This window comes from Schistocerca serialis, chromosome 3, assembly GCF_023864345.2.
Source record: "Schistocerca serialis cubense isolate TAMUIC-IGC-003099 chromosome 3, iqSchSeri2.2, whole genome shotgun sequence".
NCBI classification, from domain to species: Eukaryota; Metazoa; Arthropoda; class Insecta; order Orthoptera; family Acrididae; genus Schistocerca; species Schistocerca serialis.
This window is the reverse complement of record NC_064640.1, coordinates 769,462,558-769,476,822: the sequence shown is the minus strand read 5'-3', so window position 1 is coordinate 769,476,822 and position 14,265 is coordinate 769,462,558. Positions and strand designations below refer to the sequence as shown.

At 43.3% G+C, this 14,265-nt stretch overlaps 1 protein-coding gene across 1 annotated transcript in view; it reads right to left on the bottom strand.

The window, feature by feature from the left end:
• Positions 1–14,265, bottom strand: part of LOC126470611 (inactive phospholipase C-like protein 2) — a 725,325-nt gene that overhangs the window by 670,511 nt on the left and 40,549 nt on the right. The gene's annotated exons all lie outside the window — the stretch shown is intronic.

The following is a 14,265-nucleotide window of genomic DNA, read 5'->3' as shown; positions in this document are numbered from 1 at the left end:
ACGATAATGTCCTACATTTTTGACAAATGTCCTACATTTTTACCAATGTGTCCTACATTTCCATTAGATAATCTGGTAACCCTACCAGGTATTAGATTCCATGGAGAAGAAATTAAAACTGAGGTTCGCCGACGACATTGTAATTCTGTCAGAGACAGCAAAGGACTTGGAAGAGCGGTTGAATGCAATGGACAGTGTCTTGAAAGGAAGATATAAGATGAACATCAACAAAAGCAAGACGAGGATAATGGAATGTACTCGAAGTAAGTAGGGTGATGCTGAGGGAATTGGATTAGGAAATGAGACACTTAAAGTAGTAAAGGAGTCTTGCTATTTCGGGAGCAAAATAACTGATGATGGTCGAAGTAGAGAGGATATAAAATGTAGACTGGCAATGGCAAGGAAGGTGTTTCTGAAGAAGAGAAATTTGTTAACATCGAGTATAGATTTAAGTGTCAGGAAGTCGTTTCTGAAAGTATTTGTATGGAGTGTAGCCATGTATGGAAGTGAAACATGGACGATAAATAGTTTGGACAAGAAGAGAATAGAAGCTTTCGAAATGTGGTGCTACCGAAGAATGCTGAAGATTAGATGGGTAGATCACATAACTAATGAGGAGGTATTGAATCGAATTGGGGAGAAGAGGAGTTTGTGGCACAACTTGACAAGAAGAAGGGACCAGTTGGTAGGACATGTTCTGAGGCATCGAGGGATCACAAATTTAGCACTGGAGGGCAGCGTGGAGGGTAAAAATCGTAGAGGGAGCCAAAGAGATGAATACACTAAGCAGATTCAGAAGGATGTACGATGCAGTAAGTACTGGGGTACAGGATAGGATAGCATGGAGAGCTGCATGAAACCAGTCTCAGGACTGAAGACCACAACGACAACAACAACAACAACCAGCAGACACAGACGGATGTCAGTTTAACTTAATAACTGTAGACGCCATTGGCAGGTGTGTGACTGATTACAGTTGCGATTCTCAGTGACTGATAGAACGGCCACCAGAGTTCATTGGTGCTGTTCGTGTTTAGCGTACATAGAGACGGCTTCAGATGTTCAGAGATCTCTGTTAATGACATTAAGGTGCCACATACTCATATGATACAGTGTTATCAGCAACTAACACAGTCTGGAAGGGGCTTCATTGTGGGTCTCCGTTTGGCCGACTGATCGAATCGTGCAGTATCCAGATTTGTTGGACATTTGAATGTGACAGTAGCCCGATGTGGGACTGCATGGTAACGAGAGGCCAGATTCCCAAAGTTCCGGTCGACCACGTCAGAACTGCACAAGGGAATATCGTCAATTAGTGCACCAAGCAATCGTAAGTAATGGAAATCTTGCAATGTTCTGTGTCATCTCGCACCTGTGGTTGGAGACTAGCAACAGACAGACAACGGGATTACCATCCAGAGCCTAACATACCGTTAACACCACCGAACAAGCAATAGTATATTTGGAGTGTGGCCGTGACTGGAAAGCCATCAAGTATGACTGAAGGTCGCGGCCCGTAATGATTGAGGGAAACCTGATGGCACAGCGGTACGTTACGGACTTCCTGCGTCTTCTCGTGTTACCATGCGCTAGTTCAAATGGTTCAAATGGCTCTGAGCACTATGGGACTTAACATCTGAGGTCATCAGTCCCCTAGAACATAGAACTACTTAAACCTAACTAACCTAAGGACATCACACACATCCATGCCCGAGGCAGGATTCGAACCGGCGACCGTAGCAGTCGCGCGGTTCTGGCATGAAGCGCCTAGAACCGCTCGGCCACCGCGGCCGGTCATACGCTAGCATTGTGTTGCCATTTTCCAACGGGACAACGCTCTTACACACATGGTACACGTCTCTTTCAACTGTCTACGTGGTGCTGAGGTCCTGACGCGGCCATAAAGATCCACAGATCCGTTACCGAGAGAACATGTTTGAGTCCAGCTTGGACATCAACTCAATCCTAGGTTCCGTATCAAGGTGGTTTAAAACAAGTTATAACAGTTGTGGGCCAGATTGCGTCAGGAGAAGACACAACGGCCTTATGAAAGCTTTCATAACCGAATCAGTGCAAAAATCGAGCCAAGAGGAAATGAAATGTCATACTATTAATTAGAGTCATACTGTCAAGTCCTTTGTAAATTTGACTCGATTTTCTAATCACTCAATTAAAGTGGCATGCGCTCTCCACCCACGGAGTTTCATTTCTTTTCCTCCTCCCCTACTGATGCTTCACTTTTTTGTCAAGCAATGAATCTGTATTGTTTTTTTGTGAATAATAATATTCATAAATGCTAATGTTGCCACGTATTTATCATTTTTTAATTAATTTATAAAATTTTGGCTCCCAGCGTGGGGCCATTTGCATATCAGTCCCTCAATGAATTCTATTTCACCACATTTTGGTGTCCAATGTGAGTTAGTGTATTTCGTGTCTCTCGCCACTGCAGCTCCCGTAAATTATGATATAGCTCTGTTACGATTGGAATGTGTAGTTTGTTGCTGTATTAGTTTGATTCGAACGTGTGGTTTGTTGCTGTGTTGGTTTTCTGTTTAATGTCTGCTTTTTTCTGTGTGCTGCTACCAGCATTGAAATCAGTGTTGTGTTGTTTCTGTCACTTCATTATGTGGAGCATATTTGTTTGGTGTTCGTGCGTTCCACACAAATGACGTCTGGGAATTGGGTAGATATGGACGACGACAAGCCAGTTGAACGAAGTTCGAGGTTGAGTGGAGAAGGATTAGGCACTCTCATGGACGGTGTAAAGAGTCAGAACACAGACTTTCGATATTAAGAAACACCAATAAAAAATGAACGAACAAAAAACCAGGCAATCCTGCTATCACAGAAAAGTTTGCTACCATGGTGTCATATACACCCGACATAAAATAGAAGAATGCAAAACCGTGTAAGTAGACGCTCAGATGAGGCAGGAGAGCCAGATGCGACTTGGGGGCTAGAAACCGAGCTAAAACTCTGCAAACATTAAAGGGACCTCAGAGACCCCCTCCATTGGGGTGATAAAGAAGTGTGTGGTAAAACTGGTCTAACAATTTTCAGGTCAATACTAGTGTTGTCAACGGATTGGTTCTAGATTATATAATCGGCAACGATTTACTCTCGGGCAGAGCCTTAGCCCTCGAGTGGACCACGAAAAACTGTGCCTAATTTGTTTAAAGATCAGACAGATCCCATGGATTGCAAAGGGCACTTAAGGTGCGTTTAATTTTGTACCATGAAAGGAATAAATTTTTATAGATGGACGACGGGAGCTAAAAAGTAATTTATTAGATGTAACAGGGGTCCCAGACGAAGTCAGTTTACTTTTTGAGGGTAGTGATAATTGTTCCACGCACCTTGCAGATGGAGAGGAATCTAACAGATACGGTGCGACTGTTTGTGCATTAGGGAGCATTGCTATAGGATTTAGAGGGCCAGCTGCCGTTAATGAGTATGCTTCCGTGACATCTCATGCCGCCCATGCCAATATAGCAGTCACGCGCCAAGATGAACACACCAGTACCGGCTGTTCGAGCCTGAGTACCCGCCATGGAGCAGCAAGTCAGACACGGCACAGGTGGGCAGTGATGGGCAAACAGCTGACGTACGGGCAGTCTTGCAGCCAGGCCAAAGGGACGCCATCGTACTCCACTGACCGAGCTCATGAGGCCACAGGTGGCCATGCAGGTCTTGCGTATGCAGAAGGCATACAACTGGTCCCGCTGGTGGATTGCCTACACTACTTGCACCTTCCTGCGGACGAGCTGAAAGGCGCTACGGGTGGAGCATCGATGAAACAGCTGCACTAGTACTTGACATGAGGACACAATCATTCCACCAGCTGAAGAAACCGAAGATAAGCGCGTGTAAACGACTCAGAAGGTTGTAGATGAAACACCCAAAGTAATACAGATTGTCATATGGAGTGCAGAATGTGACGGAAATTGCAATGTAGGAAAGAGACAGTTTGAGGTGCACCACTGAACTATAGAATACAGCCACACACCAGTAGTAGGAGACAATGCTTCTGCTACCTCAAAGACCGAATTCCTAAACGTAGATGACTATCAAAGAAACACAAGCTTTGTCGTGCGCGGATACCTCATTTGAATGCTGGTGGTTAATTGTGAAGATTATAAAAATGGTTCAAATGGTTCTGAGCACTATGGGACTTAACATCTGAGGTCATCAGTTCCCTAGAACTTAGAACTACTTAAACCTAACTAACCTAAGCACATCACACACATCCATGCCCGAGGCAGGATTCGAACCTGCGACCGTAGTGGTCGCGCGGTTCCAGACTGAAGCGCCTAGAACCGCACGGCCACTTCGGCCGGCGAAGATTATAAGCACTGAGTATTTTGAATGTAGCATGTCACAGTAATTAGTATGTATTTATCGTGGTTAATAGTAATTTCTATGTCTGAGGACTGTAATATATTGGTATAGATGTGAAGGGGTGAGATGTCTAGCGAATGTATACGTATTAATGGTTTGGGCGCTGACTCGCCATGTAGCGTGAGGCTGAGAGGGTCCACCCACATTAGTCAGCCTACGGCTTCCTGTTGGGAAGGATTACAGCGTAGCTCATCCTAATTCATATTATTTCTTTTGCTTATGCGAAATTTTAATATGATGTGCCGATGTTTTGTTGTGTGTTTTTGTGTGAAGAGTACAGCTGGGTGATGCTCACACGGTTGTGAATGTCACTCACGCATAAAAATCTTGGAAACTCCATGCTGCAATTTACGAGGACGGGCCAGCAGCACCATGTAGTTTTCAGAGAAGTAGTTTTCTTCTAAAATGGAAAATGAGACATAGATTTAGGCACATTAAGATTAGTTTGCATGTTGGAAGTAAAGCGAAGGTTACAATAGCTTAAGCACACGGAGTTATGTACAAACAATTTTTTTCTTATTTTCATTTCAGTCTATTCGAGCGGTTTGCACATGTGACATAATAATACTCAATGAAGATATGGGAGGCTTCCATATATGAGAAATGTGCACCTTGCGTCTGATGTTCATAGGTGGTGAGGTACGACAGAAAGCACTGACTTTTCTTGCATATATTGCTATTGTGGGAATCAAACCCATTGAGGAGGAACTTTGAACACTATTGTTTATGATACTGAGTTATCGATCCCATTCTATCTATCTGGCCTGTTTTAATGTAATGAAGTATGTCATGAATATTCGCCGATTTGAGTGACCAATTTTTGGGTTGGCACTCACTTTATGTCTTTATATTTCTTTGATAAATATTGTTGCTGTTTGATGTCTATTCTTTCCACAAAAAATTCCACATGTGTTAATTCTATGTCTTGGGTTTATTTGTCCTGTTTGGCTTGTGACTTGATGATCCAGTGCAATGTGATTTATGTACTTGATTTGTCATTTACATGTTGTTGATCCATGAGTTTTTTTGTGTGTGCCAAATCAGGGTTAGTAAGGACGCAAGGCATTATTTGCGTTAATTGTTGAGTGGGCTCGAACCCCTCTGAGTGCAACTGAAAATAAGCTAGCGAGAGAATATTATTTTACGAACAGGAATTGTCTGTAATGGACCTAGTTATCATAGATGAGCCACATTACGATGACTGTCAATCTTCTATACCAACAGCTTAAAATTCTTGTGAAGGAGCAATGTAATACTTCGTCATCACGAACTCAGAGCAAAAGGGACGCACTTAAGTCACACATGGACATAGGGAGACATAGCCAGACAAGTACAGTTTAAGTGAAGTCCTTGCTTTGCTATGAAAGCATTGTCTCATTTAGAAACTGACTGACAGCAGAGCCACAGCCGCGACCCGAATGGTTGGTAACACGGGAGCGAACGCTTACAGGCATTCGCGCTACAAAAATATGGGTTACATGTTTGATAACTGTCTTCCTGATAAATCAGGAATGCTGATAAACACAAGAAGTAATTCATAGTAGTATTCACGAAAAAATTCAACATGGTAGCCACTAAGGAACTCAGAGACCACTGTGCGAATTACTGCAACGTTAAACAGTATGAGAACAAGACCGGCATTCCCACGTCAAAAGCCAGCTGCTGCGAGATGACTTTTCTGCTCACAAGGTTGGAAATTTTGTCACTCTGTGCGAAGGCTGGGGCGGATGGTTGTGCAGTGCACATTTACTGAGTGAAATAGTAAAATGAGCACACCAATGACAACGACGATATGCCAGAAAATTCAGTGCCCTGGAAGACTGAGTCGGAGCCAATGACAAATTGCCCTGCAGGAAGAGAGAAGACAGATCAGAGAGGCAGGGAGTGAGAGGTCAGACGGCAACTGCTACAACATTCAAAAATGAAGTCTCAGTAAAGAACCTGTAGGTAGAAAAGTAATCATGTGGACGATATTTTTTAATATTTAGCTACAACCAAATATTGCACAATATTTTTATTTTTATGAACTAATTTCAAAATGGTTCAAATGGCTCTGAGCACTATGCGACTTAACTTCTGAGGTCATCAGTCGCCTAGAACTTAGAACTAATTAAACCTAACTGACCTAAGGACATCACACACATCCATGCCCGAGGCAGAATTCGAACCTGCGACCGTAGCGGTCGCCCGGCTCCAGACTGTAGCGTCTAGAACCGCACGGCCATTCCGGACGACAACTAATTTACTTCGACTATAAATATATATATATATATATATATATATATATATATATATATATATATATATATAATCTCGAAAATTTAAATACAATGATGCTAAAATCTGGAATGATATACTTCGGAGAAAGAGGCTATAAATGTATTACAGGTACTTACAAACATCATGCAACATATTCAAGCGACTTTCACCTTCATTTCTGTACATAAAAGTCTCGCGACATGATAATATCTCTAGTATGGAACATTACTTACCTCAGAAGCGAACAAGTGAAAAATTTAAGTAGACGCCCAGGAACACTGGCCACAAGTAGTTACGATACTACAGTTAAAACAGAAGTTTTCTCTATCACAGATGTGTTTATTGGAAAATAATCATACTGGAGAAAGTGGCTTATTCCAAACTTTTGCCAAAGGTACAAGAAGTACATTATTCTCTAAAATATGTTGACATCTGCCAGAGCATATTCTTCCTTTAGCTCAAAACTGATGACTCGAGTTCGGGCCTGCTAAATGGCTACCTGCTGCACTCCTGTCTAGTAAGATACAGAAGAATTCGCTCTGACTTGTGCTTCTCTACCTCCAATGTTTTCCAAAAGTCAAACGGTGACTTCATGCTATCTGCATAATTCAAAAGAATCTCAACAGCAAACATATGCCAGATGTGATCAGACTCCCCGACAACTGATCAACCACCAAAACAGAATGTCAGTTCCGCAGGGTAGCTCCAAAGCTGCCCCATAGGGCACGGACGCTACTGGGTGCCCCTCAGCTCTCTCGCGAACAGGCGCAGCTAGTATAGGCTACCCGCTAGGCGCTCTTACTCGTGCGTACCCGTGAGCTCTCTCGCGAGAAGGCGCAGCTTGTATAGACTACCCGCCAGGCGCTCTATTTGACGCGTTGTGCATATAAGGGAACTATCTGTCCAAGCATACCTACGTGTGCCCGGCCGGAGCAGAACTCTCGCACAGGCTGTTTGCTCAACCACACCTTCCCACTTGAGCCAGCGGCGCCCTGCTGCCTGCAGTCGGGCACGCGAGTGGAACAGCCTACCAGTGGATCATCTTCGTGACACGAGTGACGTAAACGTTTTGGAGGCAGCGCAGCAGACAAGGATGGGCAGGTGAAGAGGCAGCTTTCTGCCATGCCTGCTCTCTAATGGTGCAGTGTCAACTGCTGTGCTGTGTATCCAACCCTACGGGACTTGTGACAGTGGCAGGTTCTGTCTCCTGCTTGGCGAAACGGATTCGTCCTCAATTAGTTGACGCGATGTAGGAAAAATTGACAGAACTAGCGCGAAAAGAACCTCTACCATACGACAAGAGCCATCCTGACTGAATGAAATAAACACTCAGAGACTAAATATGATCATGGATAGTTAAACAAATTAATTGACTGGTAGGAAAACCGAAGCCGTTTCACTTTTAGCACCTTTTTATTTCTTTCGAATACTGGCCATAGCAAATTATATTAAGAGAAATGCTAATTAATAGCGAAAAGTGTGCTTAACTGGACTCATTCGCCTCCCCCATCCTCCCCTAAATCGGACATTCTGGTCTCATGGTTCCGCATTCTCTTGAAAAATTGTAAATAGTAGCTTAGGCTTCTACCACTCTGTACCAGAGTGCACACGTCGCTCGCTTCACTTGTGACTTCTCAGTTCACAGTTACATGTTTTGACAATGGAAAAAGTGTTAAGGTGTGGTACGTTTTCCGTTATTTGTCCCATGTATTGGGAGGTAAACCTTTCAACCCATATGTGTTCTTCAATAGTAAGGTTTACGGGAGGAGGAGGAGATTAGTGTTTAACGTCCCGTCGACAACGAGGTCATTAGAGAAGGAGCGCAAGCTCGGGTGAGGGAAGGATGGGGAAGGAAATCGGCCGTGCCCTTTCAAAGGAACCATCCCGGTATTTGCCTGAAGCGATTTAGGGAAATCACGGAAAACCTAAATCAGGATGGCCGGAGACGGGATTGAACCGTCGTCCTCCAGAATGCGAGTCCAGTGTTAAGGTTTACGGTTAATGTTTATGATGAAACCGTTCCATTTAGATGTCTGGGTAAAAACTTACTGGGTTGATAAAATGTAGACTATACTCGCGGAAACTGGGCCTCTTCCAGTAGCTTAAACCGGACACCTTACTTTTTGTTGTTTATACTCTGTCTGTATTAGTACACGCCTTTATTCCCTATGAATTTTCTTGCAGGTTCCAAGAGGATAAGGGGAACATTGATCAAAGAAAGTGGAGTCTGTCTAAAAGGACTAAAGCTATTTATGCAATTCAGAATTAGAAAATGAGTTGGAAAAAGATCATTAAACAGATTAATATCCAAGAAACAACACCTATGAGGTTTTGCTGTGAACACATAGTGCGTAGTGGGGCAATGTTTGTGACAATGATTTTATGTCAGCTGGTCTGCCTCATGTATCGTTATATCCAGATGGTTTATAAATGTTAATCTACATTCAGATCCGATGATGGCACCTTTAGTGTGTTGAAACCGGTTATCCAGTAAACAATATTTAAGCGATCTTGGCTTATGAATTATTTCTACCTGTGAGGTTGATAACATGAAGTACGATACACCCGAGGAAGCAGCAGAAACAGAGAGAGGCAGGCTAAAATTTTGGGTAAAGATTTTGAAGGAAAGCTGATTTAGTACTGTCTTGTTCTGCGAGCTTCTTTATTTGGGCACAATCGCAGAGACGTGTGAAGAATGACTGCACAGTTGCCAGAGAGAAATAACACTGAACACCCTTTAAAGGAAGTCTTTTCTTGAAAATGTGGGTTCGGTTTTGGAAAATTTCCTGTATTGCCTCAAAATTTTAGCTTAATATTGGACTTCCCTGTCATTTGCAGTCTTCCACAACAAAAGATCCAGACGTATCAGGTTTAATTATGGTCACATACTCGCCATTTCTTGTACTAAACAGCTGATAAAACCGTCACCATCAAGAGCGGAAGAGGTTATGCCTACAGTAGGCAGATTAGATGAATGCCTGGGAGACATAAGGTGGGGAACAAGAAAAATTTCTTCCCTTCGCTCATCTCCGCCCATCAGCTGCCTATAGTCAGTGGTATTGGCTGTACGACAACTGTACCGTACTAGGTGACTAAATTATTGTGTTGTGTTCGATAGTTACCGTTTAAGCTGTCCAATTTTCCTTCATTAGTGCATTATCTTTTCTAGTTATGTTTGTCTTCTGTTTCTTGCTTACGAAGGGATGTGTTGGCTGCTTGCATATTTCACAGAAATTTTACCTTCTTTCTAGGTCTCTTCGTATTTAAAGCGTCAGTGACAAAGGTTAAATTTCTTGTGAAACAGCATGCAAACATCAAATCGGTATCGTAGGCAAGAAACAGGCGAGAAAATCCTACTGCGCTGACGGGAAAAAAATCACAAAAACAAAAAGTAATTAAGTTTGGTTAATTAAATTTCGGAAACACAGTCATCTAGGTAACATACAGGATTATCAAAAAGTCAGTATAAATTTGCAAACTGAATAAATCACGGAATAATGTGGATAGAAAGGTGCAAATTGGCACACGTGCTTGGAATGACATGGGGTTTTATTAGAACCAAAAAAATACAAAAGTTATAAAAATGTCCGATAGTTGGCCCTTCATCTGATCAGAATAGCAATAATTAGCATAAGAAAGTAAGACAAAGCAAAAATGATGTTCTTTACAGGAAATGCTCATATGTCCACCATCATTCCTCAGCAATAGCTGTAGTCGAGGAATAATGATGTGAACACCACTGTAAAGCATGTACGGAGTTCTGATGAGGCATTGGCGTCGGATGTTGTCTTTCAGCATCCCTAGAGATGTCGGTCGATCACGATACACTTGCGACTTCAGGTAACCCCAAAGCCAATAATCGCACGGACTGGGGTCTGGGGACCTGGGAGGCCAAGCATGACGAAAGTGGCAGCTGAGCACACGGTCATCACCAAACGACGCGCGCAAGAGATCTTTCACGCGCCATCTGTCGGGCATTTTTTTTTTTTTTTTTTGCTTGTAATAAAACCCCATGTCATTCCAAGCATGTGTGTCAATTTTTACCTCTGTATCTACATTATTCCGTGGTTTATTAGGTTTTCAAATTTATACTGACTTTTTGATCACCCGGCATTTAAGTGATTAGCACTGTAAGATCACAAATTAGTGTACGTGTGAGATAAGCCATTGCAGATGCGAAATGATGGTACATTAGTAACCGGCGTAAGTACCAAAGTATTGAATGGAAACATGCATACGCGCATGCATTGTGCTGTAGAGGTGTGGATATCAGTTTGTGGGATGGAGTTCGATGCCTGTTGCACTTGGTGGGTCAATACAGGGACGGTTAATGCTGTTTGTGGATGATGCTGTAGTTGTGGTCCGATGACATCCCACATGTGCTCGACTGGAGACAGATCTGGTGATCCAGCAGAACAAGGTAACATGTCGAAATTCAGTAGAGCATGTTGGGTTACAGCAGCAGTATGTGGGCGAGCGTTATCCTGTTGGAAAACACCCTCTGGAACGCTGTTCATGAATGGCAGCAAAACAGGTCGAATCACCAGACTGACGTACACATTTGCAGTCAAGGGGATAACCACGAGTGTTCCTGGTGTCACACGAAGTCGCACTGCAGACCATAACTCCAGTGTGTCTAGCACGCAGATAGGTTGGTTGCAGGCACTAAACTGGCCTCCTCCTAACCAATACACGGCCATCACTGGCACCGAGGCAGAACCTAATTTCATAAAAAAACACGACAAACCCCACCCTGCCCTTCAACGAACTCTCTCTTGACAGCACTGAAGTCGCAAATAGTGCAGTTTGGGGTCGGTGGAAGGCACGCTACAGGGCGTCTGGATCGGATCTGTCCTTGAAGTAACAGTTTGCCGTGCCACTATGGTGCCAACTGCTGCCCGAATTGCTGCTACGTATGCTAGAGTCATGAGCTGAACACGATGGCCTTCCCTGTCGGTAGTGTCACGTGACCGTCCGGAACTCGGTCTTCATGTGACTGGTCATTCCCGTGACCACCCGTACCAGCAGTCATGAACAGTGGCTACATTCCTGTCAAGTCTTTCTGCAATATTGCAGAAGGAACATCCAGCGTCTGGTAGCCCGATTACACGATCCCGTTCAAACTCAGTGTGGTGTTGACAAAGGCGTCTTTGTCGCCTTAAAGGCATTCTTGACTAACATCAAATCACCACGTCCAGTCTCAAAGGCTGCTACCGTCACGACCGTTATACATCTACATCCATACTCCGCAAGCCACCTGACGGTGTGTGGCGGAGGGTACCTTGAGTCCCTCTATCGGTTCTACCTTCTATTCCAGTCTCGTATTGTTCGTGGAAAGAAGGATTGTCGGTATGCCTCTGTGTGGGCTCTAATCTCTCTGATTTTATCCTCATGGTCTCTTCGCGAGATATACGTAGGAGGGAGCAATATACTGCTTGACTGCTCGGTGTAGGTATGTTCTCGAAACTTCAACAAAAGCCCGTACCGAGCTACTGAGCGTCTCTCCCGCAGAGTCTTCCACTGGAGGTTATCTATCATCTCAGTAACGCTTTCGCGATTACTAAATGATCCTGTTACGAAGCGCTCTTCTCTCCGTTGGATCTTCTCTATCTCTTCTATCAACCCTATCTGGTACGGATCCCACACTGCTGAGCAGTATTCAAGCAGTGGGCGAACAAGCGTACTGTAACCTACTTCCTTTGTTTTCGGATTGCATTTCCTTAGGATTCTTCCAATGAATCTCAGTCTGGCATCTGCTTTACCGACGATCAACTTTATTTGATCATTCCATTTTAAATCATTCCTAATGCGTACTCCCAGATAATTTATGGAATTAACTGCGTCCAGTTGCTGACCTGCTTTATTGTAGCTAAATGATAAGGGATCTTTCTTTCTATGTATTCGCAGCACATTACACTTGTCTACATTGAGATTCAATTGCAATTCCCTGCACCATGCGTCAATTCGCTGCAGATCCTCCAGCATTTCAGTACAATTTTCCATTGTTACAACCTCTCGATATACCACAGCATCATCCCCAAAAAGCCTCAGTGAACTTCCGATGTCATCCACAAGGTCATTTATGTATATTGTGAATAGCAACGGTCCTACGACACTCCCCTGCGGCACAGCTGAAATCACCCTTACTTCGGAAGACTTCTCTCCATTGAGAATGACATGCTGCGTTCTGTTATATAGGAACTCTTCAATCCAGTCACACAATTGTTCTGATAGTCTCCAGAACAGTCATTATACTCGAACATAATACGTGTTCCAAAATTCTACATCTGATCGACGTTAGAGATATAGGTCTATAGTTCTGCACATCTGTTCGACGTCCCTTCTTGAAAACGGGGATGACCTGTGCCCTTTTCCAATTCTTTGGAACGCTACGCTCTTCTAGAGACCTACGGTACACCGCTGCAAGAAGGGGGGCAAGTTTCTTCCCGTCCTCTGTGTAAAATCGAACTGGTATCCCATCAAGTCCAGCGGCCTTTCCTCTTCTGAGCGATGTTAATTGTTTCTCTATCCCCCTGTCGTCTGTTTCGATATCTACCATTTTGTCATCTGTGCGACAATCTAGAGAAGGAACTACAGTGCAGTCTTCCTCTGTGAAACAGCTTTGGAAAAAGACATTTAGTATTTCGGGCTTTAGTCTGTCATCCTCTGTTTCAGTACCATTTTGGTCACAGAGTGTCTGGACATTTTGTTTTGATCCACCTACCGCTTTGACATAAGCCCAAATTTCTTAGGATTTTCTGCCAAATCAGTACATAGAACTTTACTTTCGAATTCATTGAACGCCTCTCGCATAGCCCTCCTCACACTACATTTCGCTTCGCGTAATTTTTGTTTGTCTGCAAGGCTTTGGCTTTGTTTATGTGTGCTGTGAAGTTCCCTTTGCTTCCGCAGCAGTTTTCTAACGCGGTTGTTGTAGCACGGTGGCTCTTTTCCATCTCTTACGATCTTGCTTGGCACATACTCATCTAACGCATATCGTACGATGGTTTTGAACTTTGTCCGCTGATCCTCAACACTATCTGTACTTGAGACAAAACTTTTGTGTTGAGCCGTCAGGTACTCTGAAATCTGCTTTTTGTCACTTTTGCTAAACAAAAGCGTATATTTAAAGCGAACCTAATTTGCATCCTCATAGTGGCAATAACAGCGACTGGTGCGAAACTGGATTAGACATCATCTTTCAGATGAGGAAACATGCGTAGCAACTTTCGTTTACGTCGCTCATTTTATGCTGTTGTTGCGATTTTTGTCTGTCAGTGTATTGACTACGTTTTAACTAAATAATACGAAACGTGTTCCTTGACAAGAACTTGCATTTTAGCAGTTGCATGCCAAGAGACACAATACTTACGCAGTAATTATTGATAACATAAAATGAATAATTTGGCCGCTATTCTTCCTGAAGTAACAGTTTGCTGAAAAGGTATGGCAACTTAAGACTTGTTTGTTAACAAGTGAATCACACTATGTTGATACAATAGGATTAAGAATAATGTTGCTACAGTGACACGTACTATTGTGCGCTATATTGCGTCATTTTTCAGATACACATTTCTTTCGCACGCAGTTTTCTCAGCATCTGCC